Below are 23,606 nucleotides of genomic sequence, written 5' to 3' on the forward strand. Positions count from 1 at the left end.
TAGTACAATTTTTACAAAAAGCTGAGTGCACAACTTGCAAAATAATAAGCTTCAGTGATAACACAAGCTTCGGCTACAATTATCACAAAGAGCAAGTCTGCTGCTTAAGCTTCTAACTTACCCTTGTGACTACAGAACAGTCCAAAATGTCATGTTCAAGTTAAAGTGACTGCAGCCAATTAGGTAATTTCCATAAATTGGGTCCATTAATACTTGGGCGTTATCTTGGGAGAAATAGGACTCTGTGACAAAATGCAATGTGGCTTGTGAAATATTAGTTTTGAACAATCACAAATCAAGATCCAAGGGTATGTTAAATTATTCAGCATTCTTGACCTCATTATTAAGTGACTTATATGGCTTTTTGCTCATATTTATATAATCTCAGGCTTCAAGAAGCTTGATTTTGTTTCCTTCCACCAGCCATTTCCCTATTTCATCTTCTGTTTGCCTTCTCTACTCTTTATATATTAGCGGTTTAGTGTATATCCCTTTTTATTTTTTTTATCCTGTTTAATTTTATAATTTAAAGGGCAATGGCTATGGTTTTGTTTGAGGAACACACAATAAGAACACTTGCTAATACAATGACACATATCAGATATATTTGGTTCCCATGCCTCTCTTTGCTAGCACACAACCTCAGGTAATACAAAAATCCCCCATCTTAACATCGCCTTGGTTAACTGTGTACTGAACAGAAAGCTGTAATATGTAACATATGGCTTTATAAATGAGTCAGAACGTTATGCCAAGTCTGCTCCTGGAAGTGTTCTAAAATGAGAGCAACAATATAATTTTCCAAATAATGGGAGAAAGGCACAAAAGCATTCCAGGAAGATCATGTACCAAAGACGTTTGTTGATTCCATTTTGTTCCAAAGATGTTTGGAACAAGCGTTAGTTAATGCCAACGGGATTTCTATAACCAGTGGATGTGTTGGATATTTAAAACATTCAGGTGTTCCTGTAGGTTCTAAAGAACTTGAACCGATTGCACGATTCTCCTGAGAATATTACTAGCAGGTATCATTTACCTGTACAAGTTAAAATATATCACTGGAGCAGAGCAATGAAATGGACCTGGAATGAGAACATCACCAGGTTATGTGACTGAATTAGTGAACATCTGCCAAAAAAAGTTCTTACACTGGTGTTCTTTATGAGATTAACAAAAAAAATTAGGAAACATTAGGCTGCTCAATGGTACAGTTTTTTCTTTTCGATACGGGTGATTTTGTAATGTTGCTCAGGATTCAAATGGCAACAAATACTTTGAAAGCAGAGACATAGACCTCCATTTCATCATACCCCAACCAGATGGGACCAGAGCAGGTGTAATCACTTTAAAGTGTTCTTCTCTATAAATCAACTTCTGATTCATTCCAGAGTGGAGCTGTCAGCCCTTAGGCGCCCACTGAAGTTGAGGAGTTTTAGAAAACTAAACACAGACATTAAAATAATGTTTGAATTAGTTTTAATCACGTTGGCCTAGATTCTCGTGCTCCCCAGGACACTACTGTATCTCTTCCATGTGTGAGATGCACGGGAGGGCTGCACATGGGCAAGACTCACCCGGAGTGCAGAGCAGGAAGGAGAATTTAGGTCAATTATCTTTTGAAGTGTGATTCCTTTAAATAGCTACTCAAGGTAGTATCTTGCTAACTGAACTGTACATAATAAAAGTGACCCATGCTGTTTCTTTAAATACTGCTTTTTGGTTCTAAGTGATCAAAGTGTTAAATTTGTGTAAGGAAAAAAAAAAGAGTAATAGAAGTTTCATCCATGTTCTTTCTGGAACCTACTAGGAATGATTAGGTAAGTAGTTTACCTCTTGGAAAGCCTGGGCTTGAAAGTAGATGCCTTCATTTCACAAAGTAGGTGCCTCCACCACCTGGGTCTTCGTTTTCTCCATCTGTAAGTCGAGGAGACAAGTAGTTTAGAAATCACCTCCAGACCTTTGGCAAATATACTAAGAAAAAAAAAAAGATGAAGTACATGAATGTATGGAGAGGTGGGAGATGGACAGAGGAGTATTTGCTATATACCTTCATTCTCCAAAGTTTAAACTTTGTATGTGGGTGTGTGTTTCCATAAGCTCACAGAGAAAAAAATCACTGAATAAAAGATTTTGTGGTGTTAAAAAGTATTCTTTAGTGTAGAAAAATCTTAAAGTGTCTTTTAATTAGTAAAACAGTTTTATTGCTTTTAATATAATGGCAGGCCTTTAGAAAAAGCAAGTAGACGTAAAGCAACATAATGAATATAGGGAATACCTTCCATAGATCTTCAAAGAAGATGATGAAAAATTTCTAAACATTACTGATAAAATGAATTGCTCTTACAGCTATAAAAATAATACTCATTTATGGTAGAAAATTTGAAACATATGCAGACATATAAAGAAAATAAAAATCCTGAATCTTACAATTCCAGAAATAATAACTTACAGTATTTCCTTCCAGTATGTATGCATACACGGAAACACATGTGTGCACACACACACTGAAAAAAGTCTGGAGGGAGATAGATAGCATGTACTTTATTTATTTATTTGTTTATTTATTTACTTAACTGGTTACAAGGTCTTGTATCTAGCCATTTCCCCTTATTATACACTGAGTCAGCCAAATTTTTTTTTTAATAAAGTAAAAAAAGTAAGTTCATTTCAGACCTACAAAGAACTATACCAGAGAAATGATAAGAACCTGTTTTCTGTCATTGCCTTTCTTCCAACAGGCTTATGGGTTATTAGAAAGTGTAAGATAGCTTTCAAAGATGAATTAGTTCCATGTTGAATTTCAACAAAATCCAATGGTGAGAGCAAATCACACAATCCATTAGGACTTGTGACTGTTCATTACGAAATTCTGAATTTTAGCCATCTAGAAATGTAATCCAAGCTCAGATTTATTTTTCATCTCTTAAGACTGTGAATGCTAAATAGAGCATGTGACTCTTCTTTGGGCCTCGGAGGCTACAAGTGGTCAGAGAAGGAAAGAACTTTCTTTCCCCTGGGTCTTCAGTCTCCATGCTTGCCCAGCACCGTGGCTCACTCAGTAAGCTTGTTGGGTGGCCTGCAGAAAGAGTTATCACTCCCCTTCCTGGGAAATTAGAAGGATGGTAGATCTAGCCCCTTAGACATATACAAAGAACACAGGTCATCTTCCTACAGCTCTACGGACAACAGAAATGCCTTCTCCCCCTCCCGATCACCTAGACACAAGCCAGATAGTTTGAGGGAAAGGTTTGTTTCCCCACTGTTGAGTGAAATGGGAGAAACTGGGGAGCAGAAGGAGAGATTTAGATAATATTTAAAAATCTCTCGATATGCTCATTACTGGGACCACTAGGAAGGAGCACTGGCTTTGGAGTCATCAGTCTTTCCCTCATGCAGTCAGCAAATACTTAATGGGACCCTACCATGTGCTGGGCACAGCTCTAGTTGCTGAGGAAGCATCAAAGGACAAAACAGACAAAAATCTATGTCTTAGTAGAGCATACAATCTAGCAGGGGGAGCACACAATAAAGGTAACATTAGAGGGTTAAAAATGCTACAGGAAAAGAAAACAGAGGGTAAGAAAGATTGGGAGTGGGTTGTGATCAAGAGAAGCCTCACTTAGAAGATGACATTTGAGTCAAGATGTGAGAAGGTTAGGAAATGAGACATTTAGATATGGGGGAAGGGGTTTCAGGCAGAAGGAACAGCCAGTGCAAAGGCCCTGAGGTGGAAGCAGGCATGCAGGGTTGGAGGAGAGTGAAGGAGAGAGATAATAGAACATGAGATACAGGACAGAAGGGGTAAGGAAGGATTGTGGATGCAGGACTTTGGACATTATAAGGATTCTGGCTTTCCACTTTGGTTTGAATCCTTGTACAACCATTCATCAAAGGTCATAGGTTGAGTGACTCTGAACTTCCCTTTGTCTGTAAAATGGAAATCTCATTGAATGTACACAGTTATTTTGAGGATTAAAATGAAATATCAAGTACAATGTCTGGCATGTTGTATGTATGAAACAAATGTTGGTTCCTTTATTCCTCTAGGTATCATTTTGTGTATTTTACAATGTACATATTAACATAAAAGGGTGATATAATTGACAAATAATTACCCAGAGGTAGAAATCCAAGTAAACTTTAACTTTTTAAATAAATTATATATATATATATATATATTTTTTTTTTAATTTTTTTTCCCCCCCAAAACAATAAATGCTACACTGTCACCATTGCAAACTAATGGTTTTGGAAGTTGGTTTGGGGATTCAAGTTGATGAAGGACCTAAATCTTGGAAGTATTAGCCATTAGTGAGGGTTGATATATTAGCAGAAATGTACAGGAAAATCTCATTATTTCCTATTTTCATTGAGTGTCTATTTCAAGGTTAGGAAAAAAAATCCCATCTATCCTTCTGGGGGACATCTGAACATTCAAACAATACCAGATAAAATGGTCGGCTTGCAAACTTTTGAAAACACCACTGCCTGCAGGGTTGAAAGGGCCTCTCTTAGATATCAGTCTGGTCTGCGTTAACTTTTTTTATGTGATGGTGGCAGTTTTTCTCTTATGCAGTGGTATCATTAGAGTTTCACTTGAGTTCATAGAAACCATTTTTTGGCTACGTTTCCACTCAAACCCGGTTGCTACAGTAGTTGAACATCAGTGGGGGAGGCAATTAGTCATCTAGTTATTATGACTTTACTTAGTACATTTTTAGCAGAAGGAAAAATGACAAAATACTAAAATAATTCTATAGAAACATACACGTGACTTCTTTTACCCATAGATCATTAGCACAGTGGACAGGATTTCAAAGAAGCCACCATCACCTATAATGTCCTCTCCTGTTGTATTATTATGCAGTTGTCGTGAGTTAACAGGGCAACAGGAACCACTTTAATAAAAGTTAGAATACTTAGTGTTGGAGGGCTTGAAACTCTAGGAAGAACTGAAGATGGATTCCTTTTTGGAGGTCAATAGCAACCGTACATAAGTTAATGCCAAGACAATTAGTTACATCACCCTTGAATATTCTGCTGGTCACGGCACTTTTAGGAACTTTAAAAAATATTTGTCAAAGAACTTCTCCAGGGGAACTCTAGTCTTTGTTAATGTCATACAAAGTTTGCTCTTAAGCACTTGTGTATTATTATTATTTGGTTTCTATTCTCTGATCTTAATTGTGGAGTTTACAAAAATCTGGACTATCCCCACTTAATCAGATAAGGAATGTACCTGAAAAATTTGTCTTATGATTTTTGTACTATATATTAAGAGCCCAATAAGTGTCTGTTGATTGAATGGGCAGAAAAAAAATCATTTCCGTTTCCTCTACTTTCCTTCAACAAACTAAAGATTGTGTGCGTGCACGCAAACACACACACACACACACTCACTGTAAATTTTGTTTTCCAAATTATATGCACATACCAATATACACATAGATATATAAAGTATAACTTTTTTTTTAGAACACACACATCATAATTCATAGCTCCAAATGAGAATTGCCCTTTCTGAAGTCATCTAAAGAGATAATCCATTTTTTTCACAGATACTATTAAAAATTTGGGCAGTTCTCTCATGACCTCTGGCTATTATTTTGGATATCATCATTGCCAGCAAATGTTCACCACTTGACTGTAGATTGCATTACTAAAAATAGCTAAAAGTCAGTTGGAACAAAACTTCTGAAATAAGTAAATCAAACAAGCTGGATAATGCTATGCTTTATCTAAAAATATTGGGTAGGACCATAGAGTAATGGGTTAATACTTTTTTTAGTATGGCTTAGAAATCACTTGTCTTTTTTTATAAAACAGATTTATTGGGAAATGATTCACATACCATAAAATTTACTCATTTAAAGTGTACAATTAATTGATTTTTAGTACATGAACAGATATGTACAACCATCATCACGGGTAATTTAAAAATATTTTCATTACCACAAAGAGAAACCCTGAACACATTAGCCATCACACCTCTACTTCCCTCCCACTCCCTGCCCCAATGCTCCCTAGCCTTAAGCAACCACTAATCTATTTTCTGTTTCTACAGATTTGCCTATTCTGGATTCTTCATGTAAAAGGAATCATATAACATGTGGTCTTTGTCACTGGGTTCTTAACATAATGTTTTCACGGTTCATCTATGCTGTAGCATGTATCATTTCTTTTAATGGATGAATAATATTCCATTGTGAGGATATACCACATTTTGTTATTCATGAATCCATCGATGGACATTTGGGTTGTTTCCTCTCTTTGGTTATTGTGAATAGAGTTGATGGAAATATTTATATAACAATTTTTGTTTGAATACCTCTTTTCAATTCTTTTCAGCATATACCTAGGAGTAGAATTGCTAGATCATATGGTAATTCTATGTTTAACTTTTTGAGTAATTGCCCAACTGTTTCCCACAGCAGCTCCACTATTTTACATTCTCATCAGTGATGTATGGGTGTTCCAATTTCTCCATATCTTTTCCAATATTTATTATTTCCCACTTTTTGAAAAATGATTGCCATCCTATGGGTGTGAAGTGATATCTCATTGTGTTTTTTTTATATTTCATTTCCCTAAAGATTAATGATGGTGAGCATCTTTCCATGTGCTAGTTGCCCATTTGTATATCTTTTTGGGAAAACGTCTAAGTTCTTTGCCTACTTTGAAATTTGTAATGGGCACTTCCAGAAGAGGAGACCCAAATGTTTTGAGCAATAACAGCACTGTTAGAACACATGCAGAACCTCCTGGGGTCTCTAAGCTAAAGAGTCAGTTAATCAATCATGTTAATTTAAGGTGACTCTTTGTCCTACACTTAGCGATACTACATTCATGGGCTTTTACAAAAAATATGTACACATGTGTTGCACACTCATAGACCATATGCTGCTTTGCATACAGTAGTATGCAAACTTACTAAATAACTATAGTGGCTCCAGATTTCCTTAAAGGAAGAGTTTAGAGGCAGCAATCTACTTGGAAGGAGGAGTACCCTGAAGCTGTGTTTGCGTAGCATGTATGTACAACTGACAAAACGTGATTCATCTACCACAAAGAAAAGGGGAAGGCTGGTGAGATTACGAGGACCTAAAGCTTCTCAGTGGTTTGGCATTTCCACTGAGAATCTGAGAATCAACTATAATCTGAGAATAAACACGCTTTCTCAGATTTACCAATGGCCAGTCATACAAATGTAGGCACATGACTATTCCCTCTCTTTGCTCCAAGCTGGGATATATACAAGCAAGCTGATGGATAGATATGCGAAAGAATGTGTGGATCTGTGGTAGGAAGGGTAAGCAAGCAAGTAAACGAATGGGAGACAGTAGCAGCTTTTGTTTTTTTTTCACATCACCTACATATCACGTTGTGTGTTCACCAAGCAGAGTCAGTAGAATCTTAATGGGAGAAGATGGACTAATCAGTGGATAAAAGTCTGGCTGGGTAATAGAGAGGACTTCTGCTTAGTGCAGCAACCAAGGCTACTAGCAAATAGTAATCCAATATAAATCTTACTAGTCCAAGAGATTAGTCAGCCAAACCACAGAACCGGTTCTGATGGAGTCCTTTGAAAACATTCAATTTCATCTACTCTGGCACCTCTGAAAGTTAAAAATTGCCTTCCCGGGTCCAAGCAGCTCTGACTAATTTTTCCGACCCACTTCTCTCCAGATCTTTGATGTGGATCAACAGCTCATGAGAAAAAAAATGAGGGAATTGCATGCATTACTGGCAATCAATTACCTAACGGCTTTTAACCTGGGGACACAAAATGGTGGCAGCTTTTCCCAGGGCTGCCCTACGAAGGGAGGACAATCTATGAGAACAGGATAAAAACACAAATTGAAACAAGAGGGTGTTTGTGACGGGCTTAGGGATTTTCTCACCCCTCTCGAGGATCTTCTGTTAGAAGACAAAATAAAAATGATGCAATACAATTCCTTCTATGCCTTTCTCTTGCTTGAAATTAAAAATCATCTACGGAAGACGTTCTCACTTCAAAACCCAGTCAGGCGCTTTCTACTATCAAGGAAGGTGTCTGAAGAATAAATTGCTCCTATCAGAAATAAAGCATTTCAGTTCTGCCACAAGCAGTGAGAGCTGTGTTTGTAAGTCTCTCTAAAGGCAACTCCGTTTTTGCTGCTCTCCTCTCATTTTCTTTTGATGCATAAAACCTGTAGACTGAGGCGCTGTGACTGCATTTGGCTCCGGAGCAGTGTAACTGTAAATATTCATTGGAATTCAAGCTAGCTTTCCTGGGTCTCTCCTAGGGCTGTGCAGCTAATACAAACAGTGGTGGTGCCCGAGCCACATTAGCTCACAGCCTGGAGGTCGCCTGTTTCCCCACAGCCCCTAGGACCCTTTTTGTAGAGTGAGTGCATGCAGAGAAACTGGCCCTTAAACACCATTTCAATCTACCCTTTCACTTGTTTTTCCTTTTCTCCCCATGACTGCTGATCCTTGCTAATTCTGTCAGTCTCAAATATGCATTAAACAGAGAACCACATCCTTGACTAAAAACCCAAAGTCTGAATGATCTCGCTGTGCATGTGCTCAATCTATTTAGGAGATTAATCAGATTCCAGCCATTTCATGCATATATGTACAAATACACACATATACACATGAATACATATATATATGTACAAATACACACACACACACACACACACACACACACACACACACATATGAATGATGCAACTCTAGATGAAAAACCAGAACAGATACCTCCTCTAATTAAGATACAAGAGCACTCAGGGGTTTTTCCATCTTTTTCCAAGTTAAAATCTGTAGGAATCAAAAAGAAATTAATATGGGACTTGGAACACCATACTAGTGAGAACAACCTTACAATAAAGAATTACTTACATATTTAAAACATAAAAATGCGGCCAGAAGGAGCATGCGTTTGACTCTGCTGACTCAATTTTCCATGAACTACTGTCTATCAGACTGAAGGTGAAGGTTCAAGCCAGGCTCCCCAGACCACTCCCTGATGTGTCAGATGAATGCCAGATGATTAGATTCCAACAGAATTCAGGGCACCTGCAATATTAACTTCAAAATAATCCAAGGAAGAAATCAATGCATAGAAAAATGACCTATGGAAAGCAATTTATAGAGTTTTTTTTAAAAAAGAGATGTGTTATTAAATGTTGAAATATTTCAGTGTAAAAGTAAGTCTAGATTGAAATTCTCTGAGCATGGCCAACATTTAGATTTACTGATGAAAGTGAAAAATTACTTTGAGTGACAAAAAGATAGGAATGGTCAGAATTTAATATCTACAAGGAAATTTTTAAAATTTGATTTAATGAGGTAAGTTCATGAGCAAACGGCACTCTGCTTGGCATTTTGAAGGATACAAAGATGAATGATGTATGTGTACTATATCTTGAAGGGTTTAGATTTCAGCAGCAGAGAGATGTGCAGAAATAGCCACCTATAAAAGGGGCAAAATATTATGTTACTTTGAGGGAGGGACTGAAGGGGACTTATGAACTACTTCATGACAAAGGTGAAAATCAACCAGACTCTGGAGCTGTAGAAGGATTCTGACAGACAGAGTTGGATGGAGGGAGAATTCATCAGTGCAGAGAAGTGTTGTGAGTTGAATTGTGTCCCCAAAGAGAAATGTTGAACTTGTAGTCACCAGAAGCTGTGAACATGACTTCACTTGAAAATAGGGTGTACAGATGTAATCAAGTTATGAAGAAACTGTACTGGATTTGGGCTGGCCCTAATTCAATGACTGGTGTCCTTCCAAGAAGAGGGAGATTTGGACACAGATACCCAAGGGAGAAGACCACGTGAAGACAGAGGCAGAGATTGGAGTGATGAATTTACAAGCTAAAGGAACACCAAGGATTGCTAATAACCAACAGAAGTTAGAAAAGGCAGCAAGGATTCTTCCCCTAGAGCCTTCAGAGAGAATATTGTCCTGCCAACACCTTGATTTCATATTTCTAGCCTCCAGAACTGTGAGAAAATACATTTCTGTTGTTTTAAATCACCCATTTTGTGGTGCTTTGTTATGGCAGCCCTAGGAAACTGATACATGAAAGATGTGGCTTAGAGGTAGGAAGTGTAGATCTTTACTCTGAAAGGTGAAGTTTGGATGGGCTGGAGATCAGTGTGTGTAAAGACCAACAGTAGGAATCACATCTAGGAAAATAAGAGGGACCAGGTTGTGGAGGCTGGGCCTTTAGCTGTAGTCTATAAAGCATTATTAGGAAAGGCAGTGATGGATGAAGACTGACGATAAGTTGGAAGAATAGACTGGAAGAAATGGGAGCAGTTAGTAGGCTTTTGTGATATTTGAGATGAGAGGAGACATTCTGGCTAATGGCAGTGGTTATGGAAAGGAAGCTATGGATTTGAGAGAGGTAGAGGCAGAACTGATGGAACCTGGAAGACTACTTAGGTGAAGGAGACATAAAAATTTGAGCTTTGAAGGCATGGGGATGGGATGGGAAGATGGAGATACTATTATCAGAGACAGGAAACGTGGGAGGTAGAGCTGGTTTGGAAGAATGTGTTGAGAAGAGTCTAGCTTTTAGTAAGTGGAGAAGTCCAGCAGAATGCTGGAAATCTGTACCTGTAGCATGGGAGATTTGATGGGCTAAGATTATAATCCAGGGCCATCTACACAGAGGGGATTGTCAAGGACCTGGAAATGGTTGAGATCACCAAGGAGTTCCGTGAGCATAAAGGGAAACGTTGAAAATTGGGGGAGACCTCTATGATGGGTTGGGAGATGGAAGAGGCAAAGATAAATTAGGGAGGCAAGAGGGTAACCAAGATCAACCCAAGTCAAGGAAGTCAAGGAATGCTGTTTCATGAAAGAGACGGTGATCAATGACATAAAGTGCTGCAGGGAGACTGAGGAGGACGAGGACCCAGAAGGAGTCGTTGGAACTAGGGAACTATCAGTAGTAACTTAAGAGAGGACAATTTCAAATGAGTGGTCTGGGAAGTCATTTTAAAAGGGTTTAGAAATGACTGAGGTGTGAAAGAGGCTACTATGTAAAGATTATTTTTTTGACAGAGTTGGTAATGAATAGAAGGAGAAAGATGAGAGAAATTTTGTTGTTCTTGCTGTTTGAAGAAAAAAACATGAGCATATGTATATTTAAAAGGAAGGAAGCGAGGATTTAGGAGGCTTGCAAAAAACAAAATAGAGTGGGTTAACTGATGGAGCACAGCTCTGGAAGGAAGAGGGATGGATTTGGATGACGGCAGAGAGAGAATTAATTAGCTTTGGAAAGGAGATAGGGCACTTTCCTCTCTGAGACAGGCAAAGAGATAATAGGAGGGGTTATAAATCACTTGGATGTGGAAGAAGGAAGTTGAAGGAGTTCATGCTACAGAATGTCATCTCAATAAAGCAGAAAGCAGGTCAACTCCTGAGAGAGAGGTGTGGCTGAGTGGGCTATGAACTTGAGGGACAGGAAAGAGGATATCCTTGGGAATATGATAGAGAATGAATAAAGGGGTTGCTAATAGGCCTAGTTGAGGTGGTAGCAACAGCCCTACTTGACTTTTCATTGACAAGATGTACTTTTTCCCAGCAGGGTCTAACAGCGTGGGAAAGGCAGGCAGGTGGGAAAACAAGATGGTGAGGAGTAGCCAGTGTTGATTTCAGGTCAGGTAAGGACAAGAAAACTCAAAACCAAGGGATCCCAGGGTATAGCAAAGGCTGTGTTAGGACCAGCACTTGAAAGAGTCCTTGAGTGGGTATCAGTGCCTTTGTGCTTCAAAGTGATGTAAAAACAGTGACGGAAGAAAGAATCAAGAAAAAGCAATGAAGGGAAAAGATAAAAAATGTGTTCCTTTTTTCCTTAATTTATTCCTTCTTTCTTCTAATTAATTCACTCAACAAACCCTTGCTGAATGCATCTCCATGTTAAGGTGTGGGGTGAGAAGGCAGACATCAGATCTGTAAGATAAGGTTTCTCACCCTTGAGAGTCTGAAATAACCAGAACAATAAATAGCTCACACTATTTACTAGGATCTACCCTAAGTGCCTGTCTACATGTTAACTCACCTAGCAGTTCAACCTTTGGATGTAGGAACAATGATTATGTTTCATTTCACCGATGAGGGCACTGAACTGCAGAGAAGTTAAGTGACTTGTCAAGGTCACACAGCTAGTTTCCAGCAGAGCTGGAATTTGAACTGAGTCTGGTTCCAGAGTCTGCGCCATTAACCACTATGCTATATGAACTAAAAAGATTTTGAAATGAGTTATAAGTAGGATGATTATATATTCCAATCAGTATAGGACAGACCCACTTTAGGACAATTGTCCCAGCAAAAATATTCATTGTATCCCCTTTCAATAGGTTTGGAGGATAAATTATATGGTCACCCCAAATGTAAGAGAAACTAAATGATTGCGGGGTTCTTCAAACAACTAATTGTTGGCTCATATGATGAACAGAGCTAAAGGACTGTAAGGCATTTAAGGAAAACAAATGATATCCCCCCTCCCCACCCCCCACCCCTTGCGAGGATACACAGCCTCCAGGCCTGCAAGACCCAGCTTCTTTGATCTCCTTAGTAACATCACAACCCCTTCCCCATTCCCAGTGGCCTCTGTCCCTCTGAACACTTTAATCCTACTACTTTCAACTAAAAGAGAAACACAGAACAGTGCATTCACCAAGCGGCCACCAAATGGAGTTCTGCGCATCCATACTTTAAGCAGTAATTGAAATTGAACAGACAAAACCCTACAGTGAATCTGTCCTCCCATCTCTCTTCCTTATCTCCTTCCCTTATCTCCACCCCCAGGTCAGCACTCCACCATTCACTCCAAACCATGGGTCACACATGTGTGCAGCCTCAGCCAGAGCTGGGATCAGGCTGACGACAGACCCTTTGCAGCAGGGTTGGCTGTTTTGTGATGTTGGTAATGGCTTCACTTCCTTAGCTCCCTGTCCCTATTGTTTTCAGCCTCCCGTGTGAAACAAGGAAATTGGTACCAGCCAAGTGGATCTGGTACCCTATGAAAAAAAAAGTGCTCTTCTCATTGCCAAATTAGCCCCCTTGGAAGATTTAGAGATGGACACTCAACTCCCTGCGGATGAAAAATGTATCACTTAGTTTTCTAACACTTGCTGATGACAGGCATTTATGCAACATGGTGATCGGCTCTTACTCCAGGAACCATTTAAAACGCTGCAACGTGCAAAAATGATGGTAATACCTAGGCCGGAGCGAGCAGAGAACCAGCTCAGCAAACTGAACAGAAGACATCCATCCAGGGTTTCCAATATCCTGCTCAGCAACCATTGTTTTATAAGCTTTATTATTCTCTGAGGTTTTATTATGTTGACCCACAGAATTCTCTTATTATTTTTCTGACTGCTTTTTCTATTGTCTCCTCTGTCTATCCTGGGCCCTCTGTTTTTCCTTCCTCTGAACTCATTCATGCAGTGAGTTTATGCATTCATAGTGATTCAAGTACAATCTAGATTACTACAAACAGTTCCAAATATACATTGAAGCTGCCCGAGGGCGTTTTACTCTTTTCCCCTTTCTTACTTGATAAGCTCATCCTCTAATATGATTTCAATAATAGCTAACATTTATCATGTGTCAGGCGCAAAACTGATGCTTCCACAAGGTAAGTACTATTATTCTCTTTGTCTTCCAGAGAAGGAGGTAGTAAATAGCAGAAATAAACCTGACCCCAGGAAGTCTTGCTTCAGCACTTGCACTTGTAGCCACTACACTGTGGTGACTATCTCCAGTCAACCCCTTGGTTCCTACCTTGTGACTAGATTATGCCAACAGCTTCCCAGTATTTTGTCTGGCATCAGCTGAACTCATCACCATTTTTCAGATGAAAGGTCTACTGTGTTCTCTATGCATCAATTTTTAAAGTCCTCTATTAGTCCTCCAAAGTTTTCTACTTTCTTCTCTGTCACCCAAGCCCTCCCAGACTCTCTACTCTGTATGTCACGCAAAATGTTCTTCCCACTTCTTAGCATATTCCCTCTACCTAAAACACTCTTCCTACCTCCTCTTTGGGAAACCTTTTACCTCCTCTTTTAGGATTTACCTCTATTAGGAAGTCTTCTCCGACTAACTATAAATGTAACAGTAGAATATATATAGACAGTGAAGCTGTCTTCTATTTCTTTGTATTTCCTACAGAGTCTAGTAATGCTTATCATTCATTGATATACCGTGAAGATTGTTAGTGTGCTGACATAACCATCCTAACCAACACAGGAAAGAAGTCAAGTCAGATAGCTGAGAGGCTCAACTTAATAATTATTACCAGAGACCGAAGTATAGGTTTTCATCTATGGGGAGGCTTCTGTGCTAATTCTGTTTGTTTTCAATTCTATTCCTCATTTTCCCTCTGATCTGCTCTGTATGGCTGGGAGGTGACCCCTGCAGGCTGCATTTCTAGGCTCCAAGGTTAACTGGCTTCCAGCTAGGTTTGCCCAATGGGAAGAGTTGGAAGGAGAACAGAGTGTGGGAGGGAGAAAGCAGGCACCACTCCCCCTGCCCTCAGCTTGGCTTTGCGATGGGACTCCAGCAGCAGCTGTGTCTCCTCTGTAGCTTCAGCTCGACCCCACAGGCTGGTCATGATTCTACTTTCCATGAGGTGGTCCTGGCTCCTGGACTCTGGTAGCACCGCCTCCTCCCTTTGTCTCTGGGGGAGGATAAAGGCTTCTTGCTGTTGTTAACTTCACCACCCCCACTAGCTTCTTAGCTCCCCTGTGTAATTCCCTGCATTAAATTCTCTCTGCTGTAAATACCTGAAGTGCTCTGTTTTCCTGGTTAGATCCTGAAAGAGCAAGTAACCTGTTTTGTTTTATTATTATTCTAATAGAATCATGGAATAACTCTGTTGGTAAAACTAAATTCCTGTAGAGCTCTGACTATACTTTTTCCTTTGGTTGTTTATGTAGGAGGTGAGATCTGGCCACAAGCAGTAGATTTACAGATAAAGCGTTGAAGGTCATATAAAAAGTTGAAGGTTATAACAAGGTCATTAAGCTTCTAAGAGAGTACTGATACAACGTGTTTCAAACTAACAAGTTTTCCACCTGTGAGGTTCTCATAATAAATGAAATTTGAATATACACCACAAATACAGAGTTTCGTAAGTAGTAAGGTTAAAAAAAAAAAGTGATTTCTTTCTAATTTCATAGGTAGATGAGACTAACTCAACCTAAAAATTATGATCCTATGTCATTATTTTATTGGTATATTTAAAGGGACGAGTTTAATGTTTATTAACAAGCAGCTGTGGTCACATTGCTATAGGAAATGGGGTAAACACTTTTAACCTCAAGAAAAATTCCAAGACAAAGCCTGTCCCTAAGATGATAATAAATTTGCCCTGTGCTAATCCAATTAGAACCCTGTGGTGAGCAAACAGGACAGGTGCCATCTGTGTTTGAGGCATCCCTGCTCTGCCATTCGCCCACAGGGTCCACCTACCGTGTCCTCAGCTTGATTCTCAACTATGTCATCTTGAGAGATCCTTAGGGGTATCCTTAGATAAAGTTTTGCAGTTTCTGTCTAGACATAAGTTCTCTGATATGGAGGAAAGGAAATAACTATCTGTATTTTTGGTCACTTAATAAATATTCATTGGTCACCTTCTTTGTGCCTATAGACTTACAATGAGAAAAATTGCCCGGGGAAGGCCATGTTGAGTGGCTGCCCCAAAGCCATGTCCAACCCTCGTCTCTCATGGCATCCCTACATAGAGGACAGAGTGGAAAATACTTGCTTTCCCAGCCTCATGGGCAGTAGGGGTGGCTTTGTGACTTGTCTGGCTGTGTGATGTAAGCAGACATCTGCTGAAGGAGTGGGAGGGGGGCTTCTGGGAACGCCTCTCATTTCCAGGTGGAAAGACATAGGCAGAGGGCATGATCCTTCTTCCTTCTTTGAACATGGACGTGACTGTTGCTGCCACAGCACCCATCTTACAACCAATATGAAGAACAATCATGAATCTCGGCATCTTTGGCTCTGAGTCATAGACAGAAAAGGACCAACTCTGATGATACCGCTGAGTGCTGAGTCAATGCCAGCAACCACCTAGACTTCTTATGTGAGGTAAAGAAACCTATTTCTGCAGGCCATTATCAGTGTTTCTGTTACTTGCAGCTCAACAGAGTCCTGATGGGTAGAAAAGATATTTTCCATATATACAAATGTGTTACACTCTATTATAATTGTTGGCTTTAGATGTAACTTGTAATCAACTTTATTCAGATCGTGCTTTCATTTAAATGTTTCATCTCTTTTCTCTGCTCAGGATTGATGATTTTAACAGGGCCCAAAAGACTTTTTCTGTGAAGGGTCAAACAGTAAATATTTTAGGCTTTACAAGTCAGTTAGTCTCTGTCATAACTACTCAGCTCTGCCATGGTATCATGAATATAGCCACAGATAATATGTAAATGAATGGGTGTGTCTGGGCTCAAATAAAACTTTACTTAAAAAAGATGGGGGTTGGCCCACAGTTGGCCAACTCCTGATCTTAGTAAAGCTAAGATCTCCACATATATTGTGTGGAGAGTAAAGAGAGTCGTATGAGATTTCCCACTCAACATAGGTTTGTTTATAAGATAAAGGGTACAGGCTGGGAGAATTTCCACTCCTCTCTATCACTGGTGATGGTGAGAGACCTGTGATAGTTATTAATCCCACGAATGTAATCAACTCTCAGTGATTCAGGTTCTGCACGATTTGTGAATTTGCTCTTCCTTTCCTTCCTTTCCTTTGGCCTTTTCATGTTCAAGAGATGCCATGGAAATTCGAGAAGATGCAGTTTAATCTGTCAACTCCACTCTTTGCTAAGGCATTTCTGATAAGGGGAAGGTGAGTAGTGATTGATTAGAATTATTAGCTAAAATTGGATTTGGGGATTATTTATGGATTTAAGTAATTATACTATCCATATTACCTTTTTCTATGGAAGACTTCCTACGTGCCCTGTTGGGGTGAAAATATGAATCAACTGTGGCCAAAGTTTCTTTGTCTGAGCAGAGGAAGACACAGCTAGTTTCAAAAATCTTCAGGTACTGTGAATGCGATTTTATAATGTTCAATTGAGCTAAGGAGTTACCCTCTTAATAACAAGCTGAGAGAGGGTCAGTTTAATGTTTGGGCATGAAAAACACTGCCCAACGTCTCCTGAATTTAATTGTGATGTTCAAGTTGAAAACAAACAATCCAGAATTTCCCTTTGGGTGGGTTCAAAAAGCAAATCATCTCCTACGATCAATGTAACTCCTTTAAGGGTGAAGTCAAATAGCTTCACTACTTACATCTCTGTTTCTGCCATTTGGGGAGTAATTTTTGGTTCTCTCTATCTCCACTTGTGGAAATATAAAAAGTGCAAAGTTACTGTGAAGCTCTGATTTGCTGTCATGAAAGAATAAGAACCAAAACTAATGTAATCGAATTCCAGTGGATTTATTAGGAGAAAACACACTTTGGGGGTCTCTGAATCACTGCAAATATGATATGGTCACAAGTACAAGAAAAGATGTGTAAATTATTTTCTACCCTGATCAGTCTTTAAACAGAAGCCAGGAGGATGAGAAGCTGCTATGGACCTTTAAACTTCAACATAAGGCCTAAGAAACTAGACCTTTGTTATCTCCAGATTATGTAGAACTCAGATAGAAATTACTTGACCACTTCAGTTTCCTTGAGAGCAAATGATACTCAATTTAACTAACATTTATGAGGTCCCTGCCATTTTCCAGCTACAATGATAGGTGTGGGGGAATGCTGAGATGCATAGGTTCTCATGAAATTCATAGCCTAGAGGGAAAAGAGACCCATGAACAAATAAATTCTAATCTGAGAAATATGTGCAACTACAGAGGTACGTTCAAAGTTATAGATGTAGCAGGGGGAAGGCACGGTTAAATTTATCTGGTGAGGTCAGGGAAAGTAGTAGAGGGTGTGATTTTGTGGTAGTGGGTTGCGGGGGGAGGCTGGGCGTGGGTAAACAAAACTGAAAAACCAGCCTGAAAATAAAGGCTGCCTTCTTTCAAGAATGAGTAGTGTGTAATGGTCATTGCTTTGTATTTCCTTTGAAACTGCCACATGGGACTTTCAACAAAGCAAGGGAACTCCACTAGACCACATCAGATGTCATAAAGAATGTTGACTTCTCACCAGAAGACTTGAATTCAAGTCCCAATTCTTCAACTTAACAAGCTTTTTGACCTTGGGCAAATTGGTTAACCCTTCAGGGCTTCAGTTTTCACTTCTGCAAAATGATGCAATTGTACCCTATGGTGGTCTTCAAACTTTTAAAAATCTTGTATTATCCCTTCAATGATTAAACTGTCAAGAGAAGCTAATTTCCTTCCCACTTTAATCCCTCCTCCTTCCAACCAAAGATGGATAGGAGCAAGAAAGCAAGCTTTTGTTCCAAGCATAATATTTAAATGTCTATTGGCATGCTATTGCCTTTTTTTTTTTTAAAACAGTACTTTATGCTTTTTTTCTAGGGTGTAAGAAATTTTGGAGAGTAAATTTTATTATGAATCCATAATGTTCTAAAAACCTTGACGCCCTCTTAACCTATTTTGTTTTCCTGCTGATTGAGAATCCGCCTAGCATTTTGCTCTATGCTCCTCCGGAACGTTCAACGTCTTGGGGCTTAACTTAACTCCAGTCATCTAGCTCTCTTCTCGTTCAGGTGACTCAGGCAGGCAAAGTGAACAAGGGGAACAACATGTGCACGGGAACTGATGGAAGGAATTGATTGTAAATACCAAGGGCTGAAGATGTATGTAGTAATCAAACAGCTTTCCCTTTGGAGCAGCTGGAGGAGGAAGCAGTCAACGGCCCTCAGAGAAAAATGGAGCCTGCAAGCTTGAGGCATAAGCCTTTTGTGGGTACTGGATTGTTAGGGAAAAGAATCCCAGCACCACAGCTGGCCACCAATGATTGCATAGCAGCTACTGACTAAGGAACACATGATGGAAGTTCTGGGTTTGACCCTAAGCTTTGCCACTCCCTTAACTTTATTGCGCCCTGGTTTCTTCAAACGTAAAAAACAGAAATAATGACCCGTGTTTCACAAGGTTGGGAGGATTTTGTATGGATGTTGCTTGAACTTGTACCATGGAAAATATTCAAGAAGTAGTAGAAAATAGAGAACCCCAGTTGGCTGACCAGAGCTATTTTGGCAATTAAGACCAGGTTTTCAGTTGTGAGAGAGTGCAGGGGTTTATACATATATTTAATATTTACATATCTCATAATAATATGTTATAATAACATAATGTATGTTATTATAACATATATGTTATATTATTTATATTTGATGTTATTCATAAATGTTTACACATCTATATGCATATATAAATATATAAATATACACATGTACACTATAATAATTATATATAATATAAATATTTTGGAGGGCTTCACTGAAGAAGAGATCGAGGCTTTGAAAAAAGGATAAGTAAGGATATGCTATCTAATTGAATCAAATTATTCAGTCATTTTAGATCAGCTACATCAAGAGGCAATGAGAAGTAATATTTATTTCTCCTTTTAAGGGAGATGAAAATCCTTATTTTGTTTCCTAAGATTCGAAGGCCCTTTCCATCAGCTTCTTCATAGCCCTGGCTCTTATTCCCCAAAGCAGTAAGAACAGAGTTCTCAGCCTCTGCATTGATGATTTATCCCGGTCACAGAGGGGACACTTGGCTAACTGAGGTTAACAGCTTTCTCGGTTTCATTTCAAAAAGACATTAGCATGGAGGCTCTATGAAATGCTGATATGCCAAATACTGATTCATTCACCTGCAGAGTTCGCTATAAGGCAAGGACCTATTTGACAGTCAGGGCTGAGCTCCCAGCCTTTTCCTAAAGGGCAATCCCATAATTCATTTCCCAGTGCTAAATTACACCTGACACTTCACTGAAGACTTCAGGTGCACTCAGCCAACTGCAATAAGCCTAATGCGGAAGGAGACGGTTAGAAATGACAACGATATTCTTTTCGAAAATAACTAATTCAATTGTGGGTGGAAAGATCTGTGATGTAATACATTCCCAGCCAGGGTTGGGTTAAGGGCAGGAACTGAGCAGCTGTGCATGTTTTGCCTTTGTGTAGTGGGGATGCAAACTGGCGGTGGACACATCAGGACGGGGTGTCCCTGGTCAGGTGAGGACCTGGCCACGGTCTTAGGCATGGAGGCCTCCACATTTTGCCTTTCTACCTGAGCTACATGCCTCTTGTCATGTCCTTAGCCTTGGCCTATTCACCAAAGGAGAAACAATCTTTTCTATAATCAGTGCTTGCTCTGCTTTATGTTATTCTCCTTCCAAATTTGCAGAAAAGCAGATAGTCCAGGAGCTGCAAAGCAGTGGGCTCTTACCACTCCTTTACAGGGCTTTCTATGGAGAGGCTGGGCAACGGGCATAGGAGAAGCAGCACCCTACACTTTGGCAAAGACTGACCCAATAGACAAGCCCTTTGGCGTGGGGGTGTACTTGTTACCAGCATGGCTGTACAGGGCCTGGGGCAACTCAGTGGAAGAGAAGTGAAATCAACAAGCGCGTTCACTGTCTGGCTTCCTCATGAGCCTATTCAGGACTTTTCTTCCACGCTTTCAGTGTGTTCAGGGGGTTGTGGGCCGTTTCATTTGATGCTGTGTGAAGGAACAAAGTGAGCACAGGAGGTTTTAGCCTGGCTAAAGCTCAGGGGAACTTTGGAGAAGTGAGGCTGGTTGTTTTCTCTCTAACTCAGAAGTCCATTTGAGTAGGTACTAGGTGTCGGGGACACTGTCGTGAATGGGCAGATATACCGTGTTTCCCCGAAAATAAGACCTAACTGGAAAATAAGCCCTAGCATGATTTTTCAGGCTGACATCCCCTGAACATAAGTCGTAATGCGTCTTTTGGAGCAAAAATTAATATAAGACCTGGTCCTATTTTCAGGGAAACACGGTAGGGTCTTCTCTTATGGAGCTTGTGGCCTAACTTGGGAGACCTGAGCTTAAGAGGAAGAACTAAGATGACTAAGAAAAAGAACTAAGATGTACATAGTTGGACCATGTCAGCCCCATTAGGTGCCTGATAACTGTTTGCTGAATGGAGAAACTGTAAATAGGGTGAAAGGCAAAGAAAAGTTGTTAAACATTATTAAGTGCCGTCCCAGTACCAGATTGCATGCCAGGTCCTTTCCATTATATTATCTAACTTAACACGGGTTAAACAGTCCGAGTCAAGGTCTGACCCTGGTATATGGCTTCTGAGACAGTCTCATGGCATGCATAGAGAAAAGCGTGTTGTTTAGTGGGAAGACCCCAAGACTAGGTGTATATAACGCTTGCGCTTTAGTACTGACTCTGTTATTTATTAATGATGTAGTCTTGGACAAGTCAGTTATCTTCTCTGAACCTCAGTTTGCACATCTGTAATTTGGGGATGATAATACCACCCTCACATGGTGGCCAAGAGGACTGGATGAGAGGATGAATGCAAAAGGACTTTGATTATAAGTCAGATCCTGCTCTCTGTAAAAGGAAAATCAAATTTTATCTAGTCCACTTTTTAAGAGTTCATTCTGCTTCTAAGCCATGAAATTTTATATGGTTTCAACAATTTCAACAACATTAGAAACAATAATAAGGTTGCCCTGGCAGTTATCAAAATGGTATTTGGGGACATTTGTATCAGAAAGTTCTTATAAGCCAAAGTTCATTCAAGGTGATTATTTACCCCATACTTATATTTGGGGAAGTTGCTGATACCTCAATAGTTATGTATGAAAGTGGACTTAATTAAATTTTTTTTTTATAAATCAATTCCTTTGGCCTCTTCAACATTTCTATGAATTCTTTAGATGAATTCAAATTTGGAGCACACAGGAGCATAACATTTAACTCTTACAGAATAAATAACCACCCAATTTAATGACAGTATGACTTTACGTGCCCTTTCCCCACCAGCATTTTAACAATTAACATTGTATATAACTATTTTCCTAGTAATCTTTTGTTCTTTTAGTCTCGAAAACAGGTTAAGTATCACCTATGTGTACTTTTACTCTCTGTTTTTATTTTATTTATTTATGTAATTTTATTTTTTAACAGGACTTTATAGGGGAACAGTGTGTACTTCCAGGACTTTTTTCTAAGTCAAGTTATTGTCCTTTCAGTCTTAGTTGTGAAGGGTGCAGCTCAGCTCCAGGTCCAGTTGCCATTGCTACTTGCAGGGGGCACAGCCCACCATCCCTTGTGGGAATCGAACCGGCAACCTTGTGGTTGAGAGGACGCACTCCAACCAACTGAGCCATCTGGGAGTTCAGCAGCCGCTCAGCTCAAGGTGCCATGTTCAATCTTAGTTGCAGGGGGCGGAGCCCAACAACCCTGGCGGGACTCGAGGAATTAAACTGGCAACCTTGTGGTTGAGAGCCCACTGGCCCATGTGGGAATCGAACTAGCAGCCTTCGGAGTTAGGAGCATGGAGCTCCAACTGCCTGAGCCACCGGGCCTGCCCCTCTGTTTTTATTTTTAACTCTTCTTTGTGCTCTAATTGTGTCTTGGTTTGTCTTCCTACATCAAAGTATGTGAATTCTATAATTCCCTTCCCCTTCCCCAGATCAGTTGTGAGGTGGTTATATGATACCAAAGTGCATATCTGTTTTCAGGGATTCATTGGACATTGTCTCCCGCCTAAATGACAGGGACCACTATTTGTCATTACTCTTTGTTTATGGGCCTTCAGCCAATTTTCAGTCTATGTGACCATGCACATATTCTACCCAATTTGAATTAATTTTGCTAGTGGAAATTCATGGAGCAGTGTATCAAATGCTTTAGTAAAATCCATATATATTACCTCTAGTGCACTCCCTTTATCCATTCGTCTTGTAATGCGATTTAAAAGAGTGATCACATTTTTCTGGAATGATGTGTCCTTTATCCATCCCTAAAGCTGCCTCCTGCTCTTGGCTCCATGAGCCTCTACATCCTCTCCATTTTTCTCTCTTCACATCTGATTTATTATATTATTGGGCACAGAGGGTACATGTTAATTGATGATAATTCCTGGGAACACCCTCTTTTCTGTTTTGAAAATATTTATAATTTTGAAATAATCCTGAACATGTAGATTATTAAAAATAATTTCTACTGATTGTGAAATTGCTTTTGCCCCCTTCAGCGTTACTATGAATTCTTTAGATGAATTCAAATGTAGAGCACACGAATTCATAAGGATATTGCTTCAGTGCAATCTCTTTATTTCAAGCTATGATTCTGTTGATCTATTTGTTCAGATAGTTCTTAGTTTCTTTTAAAATACATTTTTGTTATAAAGTATGGTATAGTATTTAAGCTAACTTTCCTGTTCTGCTTGTTTGAATTGTGTTTCCAGAGCCATATTTTCCTTTCTGTCTGGGAAAGATGTGTACTGCACTGCATAAGTATCAGATTCTTGCTGTAATACTAATATAATCATATCAACTATGAATGCCTATATTTATTGTAATAAAAGTCTCAGGAAATGTTTCTCTATGTGTATCTAGATCAATTTCCCTGCCTGCTAAAAATATTTCTTACATTTTGGA

The 23,606-nt window shown here is 39.4% G+C and overlaps 1 protein-coding gene across 1 annotated transcript in view; it reads right to left on the reverse strand.

Moving 5' to 3' along the window:
* Nucleotides 1–3,919, reverse strand: part of PMFBP1 (polyamine modulated factor 1 binding protein 1) — a 119,004-nt gene extending 115,085 nt beyond the window's left edge. The window contains exon 1 of the mRNA XM_074316013.1: nucleotides 1,831–3,919. The gene's annotated coding sequence lies outside the window, so the exon portion shown is untranslated. The remainder of the gene's footprint in view (nucleotides 1–1,830) is intronic.
* Between the last annotated feature and the right edge of the window lie 19,687 nt (nucleotides 3,920–23,606).

This window comes from Rhinolophus sinicus, linkage group LG11 (genome assembly GCF_036562045.2).
Source record: "Rhinolophus sinicus isolate RSC01 linkage group LG11, ASM3656204v1, whole genome shotgun sequence".
NCBI classification, from domain to species: domain Eukaryota; kingdom Metazoa; phylum Chordata; class Mammalia; order Chiroptera; family Rhinolophidae; genus Rhinolophus; species Rhinolophus sinicus.